The following is a 12,244-nucleotide window of genomic DNA, read 5'->3' as shown; positions in this document are numbered from 1 at the left end:
TAGACATTCTCATGCAGTATTTAAGTGGGTATAAATATACATAACTCTTTGGGGGGTGATTTGGAAATACTTATCAGTTATAAAAGAACTTGATCTTTGACTCACAATTACACTTCTTGGAATTTATCCAACAGATATACTCCTAAGAGCACAGAAAGAATCTGTACACAATGGGGATCCCTGGGTGGCTCAGCAGTTTAGCACCTGCCTTCGGCCCAGGGTGTGATCCTGGAGTCCTGGGATGGAGTCCCACATCGGGTTCCCTGTGTGGAGCCTGGTTCTGCCTCTGCCTGTGTCTCTGCCTCTCTCTCCGTGTCTCTCATGAATAAATAAAATCTTAAAAAAAAAAAAAGAATCTTGGACACAATATTTACTGCAACAGGAAAAGATTAGAGGAAACATAAATATCCAACAATAGGAGGCGGGTTGAGTAATTATGGAGTATTTATAAACCGGAACATGTTCCATCATTAGTGAGAATGAGGCAGAGCTGTATGTATTGATAAGGAGCAATCTCTAAGATATTAAGTGGAAAACTAGGTACAGAAGAGTGTACTGCAACCTTTGTTAAAAATGGATGTGCATATGTATTAATTTATAAGCTTATATATATCTATATCTTTCTACATACCTATATTATCTCATCTCTAGAGGGATTTGGAGAAACAAGGTAGCACATTGATTCTAGGGAAGGGAACTAGGAAACCAAGATAAAGGTTGAGAAGGAGATAAATTTTCATTTGGCAATATTTGAATTTTTAAACACATATTTCCATAAAACAAATAAAGAATAAACATCAGGCTGAAGGTGATTCTCATGCAATTCCTAAAAGTTTTAAACAGTGGCAATACCACCGTTGAAACAAATAAATTATAAGTGAGCAGAGATTTGCCACTTAGAGGGGGCCTAAGATGTATAGGTTGCTTAAGTATAAATATACTGACATGTTTGGTAAGGTAATGTTTTATTCCTTTAATCTCATTTGCTGAGGGATTCCACATTGGCGAGAAGGTGCCAAAGACAAAACTGCCATTCTTGGACCTTGAGGACTCCTCAAGGGCAAGGACCACATATGTTTATTCTCATATAAGCCTAGAATTGTGTCTGAATCTCAGAGTTCTTTGCTGCAAGTGAGATAAACCAGCTCTAGCTAATTTAAGTAGAGCATATAAAAAAATGTTAGACACCTCACAGAATTCTAGGAGGGGATGGAGAACCAGGCTTAGCAGTAGGTAACCAGGACAATGCCCCAATCGCTCAGAGTGAAACACAGTTTCAAACTCTAATGCCTGATTTGGTATTTGAGACCACTGACACACTCACACTAGACCCTAGGTAAAGCTAAAGATACACGTCACTTTGCTCCCATCCTACTAGTCAGAAATTAGTCACATGATTAACAGGGAGCTGTATTACTTATGCTGAATGGCCATGTACCTAGCTAAAACTTTGATGCTCTGTTACAGTAAGAATGGAAGGGAGAATGGATACTGTGGGACAATTAACAGTCTGTCCCACAGAAAAATGATGCTATACTGAACTCAAAAGCTGGCAAAAAGACAAGTAAAGGCCATTTATTTGGATCTCAAAATCAAACTATTAGACTTGAGTCAACTTGGATCTATGTTCCTAGGAATTATTATTTTTTTTGCTGGAAATACACAAAGCCATCAAAAAATAAGAAAACTTATTATCTATATATTTTTGATGTTGATTATTTTCCTGTGGTTTTTGCTAAATTGCTGAGCATGGATCCATGCATAGGCATCTGTGAATCTGCTGGCAGTTGGAATAAGGGAAGTGCTATTATAGATTTGTCCTACTGGAATGAGTATTTTTAGGTATGACAGTTGATCAGATTTGAGCATATGAGTTTTCCTTTTTGAAGAGCAGTGACACCCATCAGAGAGAATTTCCCATACTGCAAGACAGTTAAATGGGTTAGAGAGGCCTCAACTGTCAAAGTCCTTGGCCTGAGAAGGTTGCTGGTTTTTTTTTTTTTTTTTTAAGAGGAGGGGAGATACAGAGGGAGAGGGAGAGAGAGTATCTTAAGCAGGCTCCACACCCAGCACAGAGCCCAATGTGGAGCTTGATCTCACAATCCTGAGCAGAAATCAAGAATCTGACACTTAATCGACTGAGCCACCCAGACACCCCAGTTGCTGTTCTTCATTAACAGGGAACTGCCATCTTCTGAACTATGATAGCCAGCTAGTGTTCTGTTTCATGGGAAACTCCAAGTAGTTGCGTGAATGTGTTTTTTCTTCAAATAATTGCATTTCTCCCTTTTCTTTTTCCTTGAAGAAAATGACTGCTGGATAATCTCCAAGTTATCTGAGATTTAATTATATATATAATAATTATATATATAATAATTAAAGATTTATTCATTTATTTGACAGAGATAGGGAGAACACAAGCAGGGAAAGAGGGAGAGGAAGACAGAGAATCTGTAAGCAGACTCCCCACTGAGCATGGAGATGATGTGGGGCTCCATCCTAGGACCCTGAGCCGAAATCAAAAGCTAGACGCTCAGCTGAAACCGACTGAGCCACCCAGGTGCCCCAAGAACTTAATATTTTTATTGTTTGAGTGTGAGAATTTTTTAGTGTGAAATCCTGTGTAAATTGAGAATTGGGGAGTAGCAAACCCAAGAGGATACTTGAACCCCAGTAGAGAACAGTTTAGCTGTAGAAGCAGTCTGTGCCTTAAAGATGGGCATAGATATACCAAAGATCAAGTTGGAAGGTGCCTTTAAATTAGATTGTCCATCTCCAGAAGAAATTAAAGGTTGTAGCTCTCTCAAATTCAGTGGCATGCTTGTTATGTTTGGTTTCAAGAAGTTCTTAAACATTTATGCAAATCTAAAAGAAGGAGTCTTAAAAATTCCCATAAGGAAAGAACTAAGAAATTAAGTCAAGTGTTTTACTACTTTAATGTGCTAGCCCCTTTAAGTATTTTTTTAATTTATAAGTATGAAATTCCTAATTGTTTTGTTTTGTTTTTGTATATTTTTTTATTGGAGTTCGATTTGCCAACATATAGTATGACACCCAGTGCTCATCCTGTTAAGTGTCCCCCTTAGTGCCTGTCACCCAGTCACCCCATCCCCCCACCTCCTCTTCCACTACCCCTTGTTCATTTCCCAGAGTTAGGGATCTCTCAAGTTTTGTCACTCTCTCTAATTTTTCCCACTCATTTTTTCTCTTTTCCCCTATGATCCGTTTCACTATTTTTTATATTCCCTATATGAGTGAAACCATATGATTGTCTTTCTCCGATTATGCTGAGTGAAGTAAGTCAATCAGAGAAGATGTTAAGTATTTTTGATGAGAGCTAAACTGTAAATCGTATTCTGTAGCTTCTCAATTTATGTCGAATAGGCTAAACAAAATAATCTGTTTGATAATTTCTAGCGGAGTCTGAGGTTTGAAAGTGTTCATGTTCTGTTTTAAATGTTCACATCCCAAAGGATCTTATCTGACTCATGCTTGTTTTATTTCTTAATTTTTCCCAAAGTACTCAGACAAATTCTGGTTTTCAAAAGTTGCCATTCAAAGAACAGTACTAGCCACTTGGTTTTCCTTCTTTGCCATTTTGTCTAATCATCGTTCTCTCCTTTGTTTATTGGGAATACTGTGATTTGTGTCTCTCCAAAAAGACTATTTTCTGGCCATTTCTTTTGCTTATTCCCTGAGACTGTGGGTGCTTAAGGAATTTGCTTCTGTATCCTGTCATCCAGTCTCTCCTTCCAGGGGTGTCTCTATGATGATAATTGTTACCTGGTTTGGGTAAATGGATTTTTCATTGTTTGGGGGGAAGATCGCAATTACTCTTTCAATCTCCTTGTCTGTGTATATCTTTGTGTAGAGAACTGTGATTAAAACAATGGAATACATATTATAATTGAACTTCTCTTTGTAAGAGTGACCTTGTACAGTACCTACAATTAACTATAGCGAGGGTACAAGTGTGTCTGTAAAGGACCAGGCTGAAGGTTAATTAATACACTAGCAGCTGAGAATGGAACAGTTTATCTTTTAGCCAAGCTAAAGGATTTTACAATTCATAGATAGTTCTAAAAATAAAGATGTGCAGTGGATAGATACCAACTGCAAAACCAACCCTTCTCTGTATGTCATTTGAAGCTTGGGATCGCTCTGGACAAGCCTGTGACCTGTCCATATTCAGAGGTTCCTTTTTTACTTAAAAAAAAAATCTGTAAATAACCCTAGTAACACCCAATTTACCTAGACTTAAGATTTCTGAGTCACTTTGGATCCTCTGTTGTTTGTCCTGTAATTTTGGTCACTTGTTAAGTCTTGTCCATCCTTCCATTTAAGATCTATCTCATGTTGGCAGAGGACCTGTGCTTTCCTTTGGTCTCACTTCCACACCCCTGCTTTAAGGCCAATGGGTTATTGCAAAAAAGTAAAAATGGGTTATTGCAGTAATCTTCTGCTCATCTCCTTGCTTTGGTTCCTGTTGTTTCAATCCATCCTGTGCTGGACATTATTAATAGACTCAGTCCTCCCAATATATTGTTTTCATCAAATTCTATGGACCCAGCTAAAAAAAGAAAGCCAAAGCCAAAAACCCTCTATGGGTTTCCTCATGGGATGAGTTACAAACTTTTTGAACTAGTTTTTAAGTGACTCCAATTTGTGTCTTTTTACTCCTTTTTTAAACTTCTTTCACTTCTGCTGACATTGCCTCCCCAGTGCCCACCCTCCCACCCCATCCTCCAAGCTGTTATTCAAGTCCTATCTGTTTTTCAAGGCACAGTTCAGGTCTCATCCCTTGACAAAGACTTACTTCTTTGTCCTTTCAGTCCATGAAGACTGGGCCCTTTTCTGAGCTCAGAGGGTGTAGGATGTTGGATGTTGGAAATACAGGAAGCCTGAGTGGTTACTGTGTCCATTGACTTTCTCTGTAGTCATGTGGTTCATGCCCTTATTATAGTCTCCTCCACTATATGTGGGGCCAGGATCATGATTTCCATTCTTATCACAGTATCTGGTACACAGTACTTGGCACAATGATGAAATGACAATGAGGCCCTGATTATTGGCAGCAGACCTGGATCAAGGCTTTGGGAATTTTCCAGTTCATGTTGCTGCTCTCAATATAGCTCTTGTCTATAGGACTGGGGAAATCTCTCCCTTGTCTGGTTATTTAATAATTCATATATTTAATCCTTCAGTGATCTTGAAATGTCTCTTAAATGCCCCTTCCTCTCCATTTCCACTCTTCAAAGATAAGGCTCACTTTTCCCTTTTCATTTGTATTCCTTCAAACCCGAAGTCATGATAGACCAACTGTTGTGAGCTAAAGGAAAAAATCCTGGAGGCATCTGTACTTGTGTTATCTCTCAGTGAGAGCACAATCTTGGAGGGAGCAAACCTGTATTGAGTGTTGATCATAGTTGAGTGCTGGCATAGGTTTTTTTTCCTTCAAGTACCCATTTCTGATACATTTTAATCTCAGATTTTTAAACTGATTTTTTTTTCAAATTTTTATTTAAATTCTTGTTAGTTTAACATATGGTATAATACTGGTTTCAGGAGTAGAATTTAGTCATTCATCACTTACATATAACACCCAGAGCTAAACAAAAACTGATTTTTTGTCTGATTTACATTTCTATTGAGGGGACTGGCACTTTCCCTTCTGCTCCCCAAAAAGAAAGAGGTTGAGTTTCCCTTTCTTTCTTTCTTTCTTTCTTTCTTTCTTTCTTTCTTTCTTTCTTTCTTTCTTTCTTTCTTCCTTCCTTCCTTCCTTCCTTCCTTCCTTCCTTCCTTCCTTCCTTCCCTCCCTCCCTCCCTCCCTCCCTCCCTCCCTCCCTCCCTCCTTCCTTCCTTCCTTCCTTCCTTCCTTCCTTCCTTCCTTCCTTCCTTCCTTCCTTCCTTCCCCCCTTCCTTCCTTCCTTCTGATTTGTATTTGTTTATTTGAGAGAGAGGGAGAGCAAGTGAGAGAGAACATGAGCAGGGGCAGACGGAGAAGCAGCCTCTCTACTGGGGGCTTGATGCAGGGCTTGATCCCAGGACCCTGAGCCAAAGGCAGCCACTTAACCAACTGAGCTGCCCAGGCACCCCAAGAGGTTGAATTTCATCTGCTCTATGCCTTCTAGTTTGGATAAATATTCAAGGTGGTAATTAGATTAATATCCCATACTCCTCATTCTGACATTTGAACTTATGAAATTAAAAGTCACCTAAGATTTTGGAAATGTGTCATGTTTTAGGTGGCATGACTTAGAATATGTATTTTATATATTTTCCTGTAGAAAAGTCATTTTTCCCCCTGTTGAGCCGGAAGGCAAATCTGTGGGACTCAAGTAAAAAATTTTTAATAGGCAATCACTATCATTCCACATTCAATGCACAACCACAGGGTGCCTGGCACTGCCAGCGCTGCTGTAAATAATGGGCCCTTTACAATTGTACCTAAAATATACTTAGCTAATTTACTGGAGTGACAACTCCCATCTGTGTGGTATTAGAACACTTTAAAAAGTGGCCAAAGTTCTGATTTGTTTGACTTGTTAAAAAGCACAGAACATTTTCCACCTTGAGGAGGTGAAGGGGGCAGGATTTGAGTCAGTCACAAATCATTTTAAGAATCCATTTCAGAAGGGAGACTAGGTTTGATCTCATACTCTAAATTAACACTCTGAGACCTGTACATTTCCACTGCCACCTTGGAAATGTTTTTTAAATGGCCCTTTCTCTCTGTTCTCACTGCTTTCTCCCTTTCAAGCTTCCTCACCAAAATGGCTGCAAAATTCCTCGGGTTGCCTTTTCTGACATAGCTCCCCACCCTCCATTTTGTGTAGCATCTTCTGGCCACATTCATTACTCTTAAACACCTTATTTATCAAGTCAGTGACAGTGCTTTCTTACAGAAAGTCAGGATTTTTGGCCTGCAAATATGGACATATTTGGCTGCTTTCACCACCCTCAGAATCAGGTCTTTGTGAGTGTGGTGGGTCTTGCTTCCTACCCAACATCCCTTGCAGTGCAGGGCTGGGAAACCTAGGGTAAAAAAAGCAAGAGGTTGAGTGATGACCTTTCCCTAAAATCTTATTAGACCTTTATGCATTGCCTCCATAAGAAAATTAGAAATCATCTTTTACTGCATTCTCTTACCCACATCTTTCCATTTCATAAACAAGTGAACTCAACTCTAGAGCCTGTAGACAATTGCACAAGTTCACCTAGCTATTGATGCCAAGATGTCTTGCCCCCAATCTGTTCTTTCTCCTCTTATAACTCTTCTGGGCTATAAAGGCCCTCCATGACCTGATCTATCCTGCTAATCTTGAGTTCTTACAAACCTCTAACTCAGCCTGCCGTTCTGATTAGGGCAGATATTTACTGTCACGTGAAAATGAAAATTCTGCCTCTGTGACTATGTTCTTAGCTTTTCTATTGCCTGTAATACTTTCCTTTCTTCCTTCCAACTAAATTGTACTCATTTGTGCCATGTATTGGAAAGAATGTGGATTTTATTTTATTTTTTTAAAAAAGATTTTATTTATTTATTTATTCATGAGAGACATACAGAGAGAGGCAGAGATATAGGCAGAGGGAGAAGCAGGTCTTCCTTTGGGGAGCCTGATGTGGGACTTGATCCGAGGACCCCAGGATCATGCCCTGAGTCAAAGGCCAACCGCTGAGCCACCCAGATGTCTCAAGAGTGTGAATTTTAGAATCACTTATTTAATAAACCACATCTTGAATAATGATAGGCAAGTTCATGAATTTGTTTCCTCAGAGGTTTGTTGGGTTAACTGAAGCAACACAGAGAGGCAGAGTTCAGTTGCTGGCACATGTTAGACATTAAATGAGGTCTTTTTCCTTTCTTTGTTCCCACTTCAATGTCGGTACAGTCCATGGTGCTTTTCTTGACCATTCTACCACTCACTTTCTCAGGATTCACAAGCGTCTCAGTTCAGGCCATAGGTATAGTATGTTTTCTGATGTTTGCTCTCTGTAGTAATTATTGGTATCCTCTGCAATTTGTTCCCCCTTCCCTGTACAAGGATTATCCATCTCTATGTCATTGATGTTGGGCTTGATCATGTGACTTGCTTGGGGCCAATGGAATGTGAACAAATGTGACACAGCTATGTTCTTCTTAGACAAATTGTGTTTCTATCAGCTTACTCTCTCATTCCTTCTGTTACAAAAATGGTTTGTTGCACACAGGAGCTGCTCCTTCAGCATGAGTCCTAGAATACGTAAACATGTGGTGCTGTGCTGCAGTAGTTGAGCTAAAACATGAGCATGAAATAAACATTTGCTGTTGTAAGTCTCTGAGATTGTGGGAATTGTTACCACTGAATATTCATTAATCAACTCCTATTTTCTCTCTGTTATTCTTGTTTCCCAAAGTAGAGTTAAACTTTTTTAGTTCATAAGTTCAGGTGTTCAAAACATTTCACAGATTTTATTTCTATAACAATTCTGCTTCCAAGCCTCTATTCTGCTGGATAAGTGAAAAAAAAATAACTTCAGCCTTTCTTGGAATCCCCTCACCCCAAATAACTCCCTAGGACTCAGCTATAGTTATTATGAGGGCTCCATACCGTGGGGTCATGGGTTTTGTTCAGATGACTACCATCTCTGTGGACATGGCTTCTTCAGGTCTGGTGGCTCTCTATGGTCATGTTCAGGGCATAGGAGTTTTCAGCAGGACTGCCCATGATCCGAGTGTAATCCACGACCACTCTTTTCTTTTTGGCTCCTTGAGTATTGTCAGTAAGCAAGGCCTCTCTACTTGAGACATGCAGACCCTCTTCCTTTCTTCACTCTTCCCCTAGTTCAGAAGCACTTGGAGAAATCTTTCCTCTTTCAAGTTTCTACCAGGAATTCCATTTTTGCTCTTAAATCTTCTTCCCATAAAAATTGGAATCCTTATAAGCTTCTGTTTTTCTGCCCTGTACCTATTTGCCCTGAGCCAAGGTGCATAGAACTGACTACTTACTTAAAACGCTTTATTTTTTAGTTTTTAAATATTTTTATTTATTTATTTTTGTGAGAGAGAGAGAGCAAGAGAGAGAGAGAGAGAGAGAGAGAAAGCATGAGTGAGAGGGAGGAGCAGAGGGTGAAACAGACTCCCAGCTGACCAGGGAGCCCAAAGGCAGATGCTTAACTGACTGAGCCACTCAAGCACCCTATTTAAAACTTAAAAAAAAAATTATTGCTATTATTTTTGGAGAGAGAGAGATTGCATGTGAGCAGGGGTTGTGGGGGAAAGGCAGAGGGAGAGGGGGAGAGAGAATCTTAAGCAGGCTCCATATGACCCTGAGATCATGACCTGAGCCAAAATCAAGTCAGATGCTCAACTGACTGAGCCACCCAGGCAACCTTGTACCTATTTAATTTTGGTGGAAAAGAAAGGAAAAAAAATTAGGGAGCAAAAGTAAGTTAACATTTCAAATTATCCAACCACATTTCCAATTTAGGGTAGGGTTTCTCAACCTCGGCGCTATTGATATTTGGAGCTGAATAAATCTTTGTTGTGGGGAGTCTTCTGTGCATTGTAGGATGTTTAGCAGCATCCCTGTCTTCTACCCAAGGGATGCTGGTAATAAGCCCTATCCCCACTCCCCAACCTCCCGCCATGACAACCCAAAATATCTCCAGACACTGCTAAATATCCAGGAGGAGAATACCCAGTTGAGAACCAGTGATTCAGTGCATGGATTGAGTTATATATAACCTTTGCTTTTCCCAAGACTTAGCCGACTATTTAATCCACGAGGAGGAACTTAATAGATATTTTCTGATAGAAGGAATTAAAGTAGTAAATGTTATTTATATTTTGGCTAGGGGACTGCAGTTCCTCTTAAATAGGGAAGTGAAGGGAAACAAATGAGTTTGTCTTAAAAATATTTCTTTTCTGCCTTTTTGCAGGTATGCAATCTATATGGGTGAATGCTCAAACTAATTATTGTTACTGAGGAATTTTAATGAAATTCTGAATTCAGTCACTCAACCAGTGTGGTAATTAACAAAGAGTTGGTTGGGGAAGAACATTTATGAAAAGGAACAACAAAATAAATAATTTACATGCCAAAGAATATAATTCCTGGGAGGGCATGAGTCAGTTGTAGAGTTTTGCCAGTGTTACAGTCCCAGAGTTTGCTGTGTGAGGGATTTGAGAGAGTGAAGGATGAAAGAGTGAATTGAAATCCCGTATGCTAATAAAGCTGCATATGTCTTTGTGGTTCCAGTGCTTCTGAAGATCTTCCTACAATGAAAGGAGCTTTTCCTTTGAATGGTGAAGGCTTTGGACGTGCAGTTAGTTTCCTTATCAGGGTGAGGATTCCACATTAAGCAAGAGAAGAGATTATATATTTTTTGAGTAGGAGAGATGAGTCTTGTATATGTGTATGTTAGGGTTGAGGAAGGCATTACAGAAAAATTGTTATTTATGTTTTATAGGAAATTAATCCTACCTGGAACACAACAGTGGCCTAATTATGAAGGCAAAAGACTAGCCAGGGATTAGCATCACTTGTGTTCCATGCTGTTTATCGCCTGGTTATAATGAACCAGGTGGTTTTATCTTCAGACACACAACAGATAGTCTGTCATCTCAGGCTTTTAGAAATTGATATATGCAAACACTTGGCAAAGCAGGTATCTTTGCAACCTTTCTTAATAATAACAGACGGCTGTTCAGCGCCTGGAGTACAATTTAGTGGGTACATCTCATTTTGGCATATGTGTGGAAAGGAAAACCTTGTGTGGTAGGATTACTTTACCAATATGATATTTCAGAAATAGCTGAGATTTAAATTACCATGGGGCTGTATTATTAAAGTGAGAGATTTATTCAGTTTACACTACAAATCCCTGGAGAGATAAGTGTGCTTATATTATAGGTACAATCAGAAAGGTAAATAACAAATCTGGACACCATTTTCTTTCAAGTAGTATTTTAGTTGTATGATGGATTTTAAAGGATGAAAGCAGATAGAGGAGTGTTTTTAATCAGAATGAGAAATATTAGGTTCAGAGGGAATCAGGAATGGAAAAAGCAGCTTATTTTTTTTAGACAATAAGGTATAATTGCTGACCTTAGAATCGTCTATTTTTTAACCTAAAAAATTAAAAGAACCCCATACCAGATGTGTATTTTGCTTATTTGGTTACTTACTGGTTCCTCTCCTTCCTGGTTATTTCCACTGTAGTAGGATCACACTCCTGAGAGTACTCACCTTACAAATGTTCTTATCCATACAACATGTCTCATGCAGTTTCTTCCTTTCTGACTTTCACTGCCAGCTCTAAGAAGTCTCAGACTTACTTTTCCTAGAGCTCACTAACCTGCAAGGACTCCTTGCTTTCTCTCTTTCAGTTGTACCCATTACTTCTAAAAAAGTATGTATGTATGTATGTATGTATTTATTTATTTATGAGAGAAAGAGTGAGATAGAGAGAGAGCAGGGAGGGGGCAGAAGGAGGAGAGGGAAAGAATATTAAGACTCCTTGCTGAGCACAGAACTGGATTCAGGGCTTGATCCCACGACCCTGAGATCATGACCTAAGCCAAAATCAGAAGCCAGCTGCTTAACTGACTGAGCCATCCAGGCACCCCTATATCCATTACTTTCTTGAGATTAAGCCCCAGACCCCACCTTGTTCCCAAAGTCTTCCTTAACTTACACTAATCAGACTACTAATTATTTCCTTGCTGGTTGTGACCTCCATAATTTATTTCAAAATTTGCTCCCACAATGGGTTATATCAATGTATTTGAAGATAATGTTGCATTAGATGACAAAAGGGGCTCATGTTGAAATAAATTTGAAAATCTTGTATAGATGAAATTTTGCCCCCTTACCTGCTGAACCCCTCATCAGAATTTCTAAATGATGTGACTTTCCAATACCTTTCTCATAGAATTTTTTCTTCTAACATTTATTGGCATCTCACAGAATTAGCATTACATAGACCAGGATAGATATGGAGAATACTAAGTTAGACTGCATGACTAGATAGTCTATGACTAGTTGGCTGTATACATGCTGAGAACAAAGAGGGTAACTGAATTCAGTGGTGGAGAATAAAAAAGCTTTGGTGGGAAGACAGTGACGAGCATTTCCACAAAGGTACCACCCACTGGAGATCAAGACCAAATGGGTAGTAAATCCGTTCCAGTTCTAGGTAGGCATTGAGAGTCTGTTGGATAGATTGACAGATCCTATCTGTGGAATAGAGAAATGGCTTT

This window comes from Canis aureus, chromosome 9, assembly GCF_053574225.1.
Source record: "Canis aureus isolate CA01 chromosome 9, VMU_Caureus_v.1.0, whole genome shotgun sequence".
Lineage (NCBI taxonomy): Eukaryota > Metazoa > Chordata > Mammalia > Carnivora > Canidae > Canis > Canis aureus.
The sequence above is the reverse complement of the archived record's forward strand: the minus strand, read 5'-3'. Positions refer to the sequence as shown.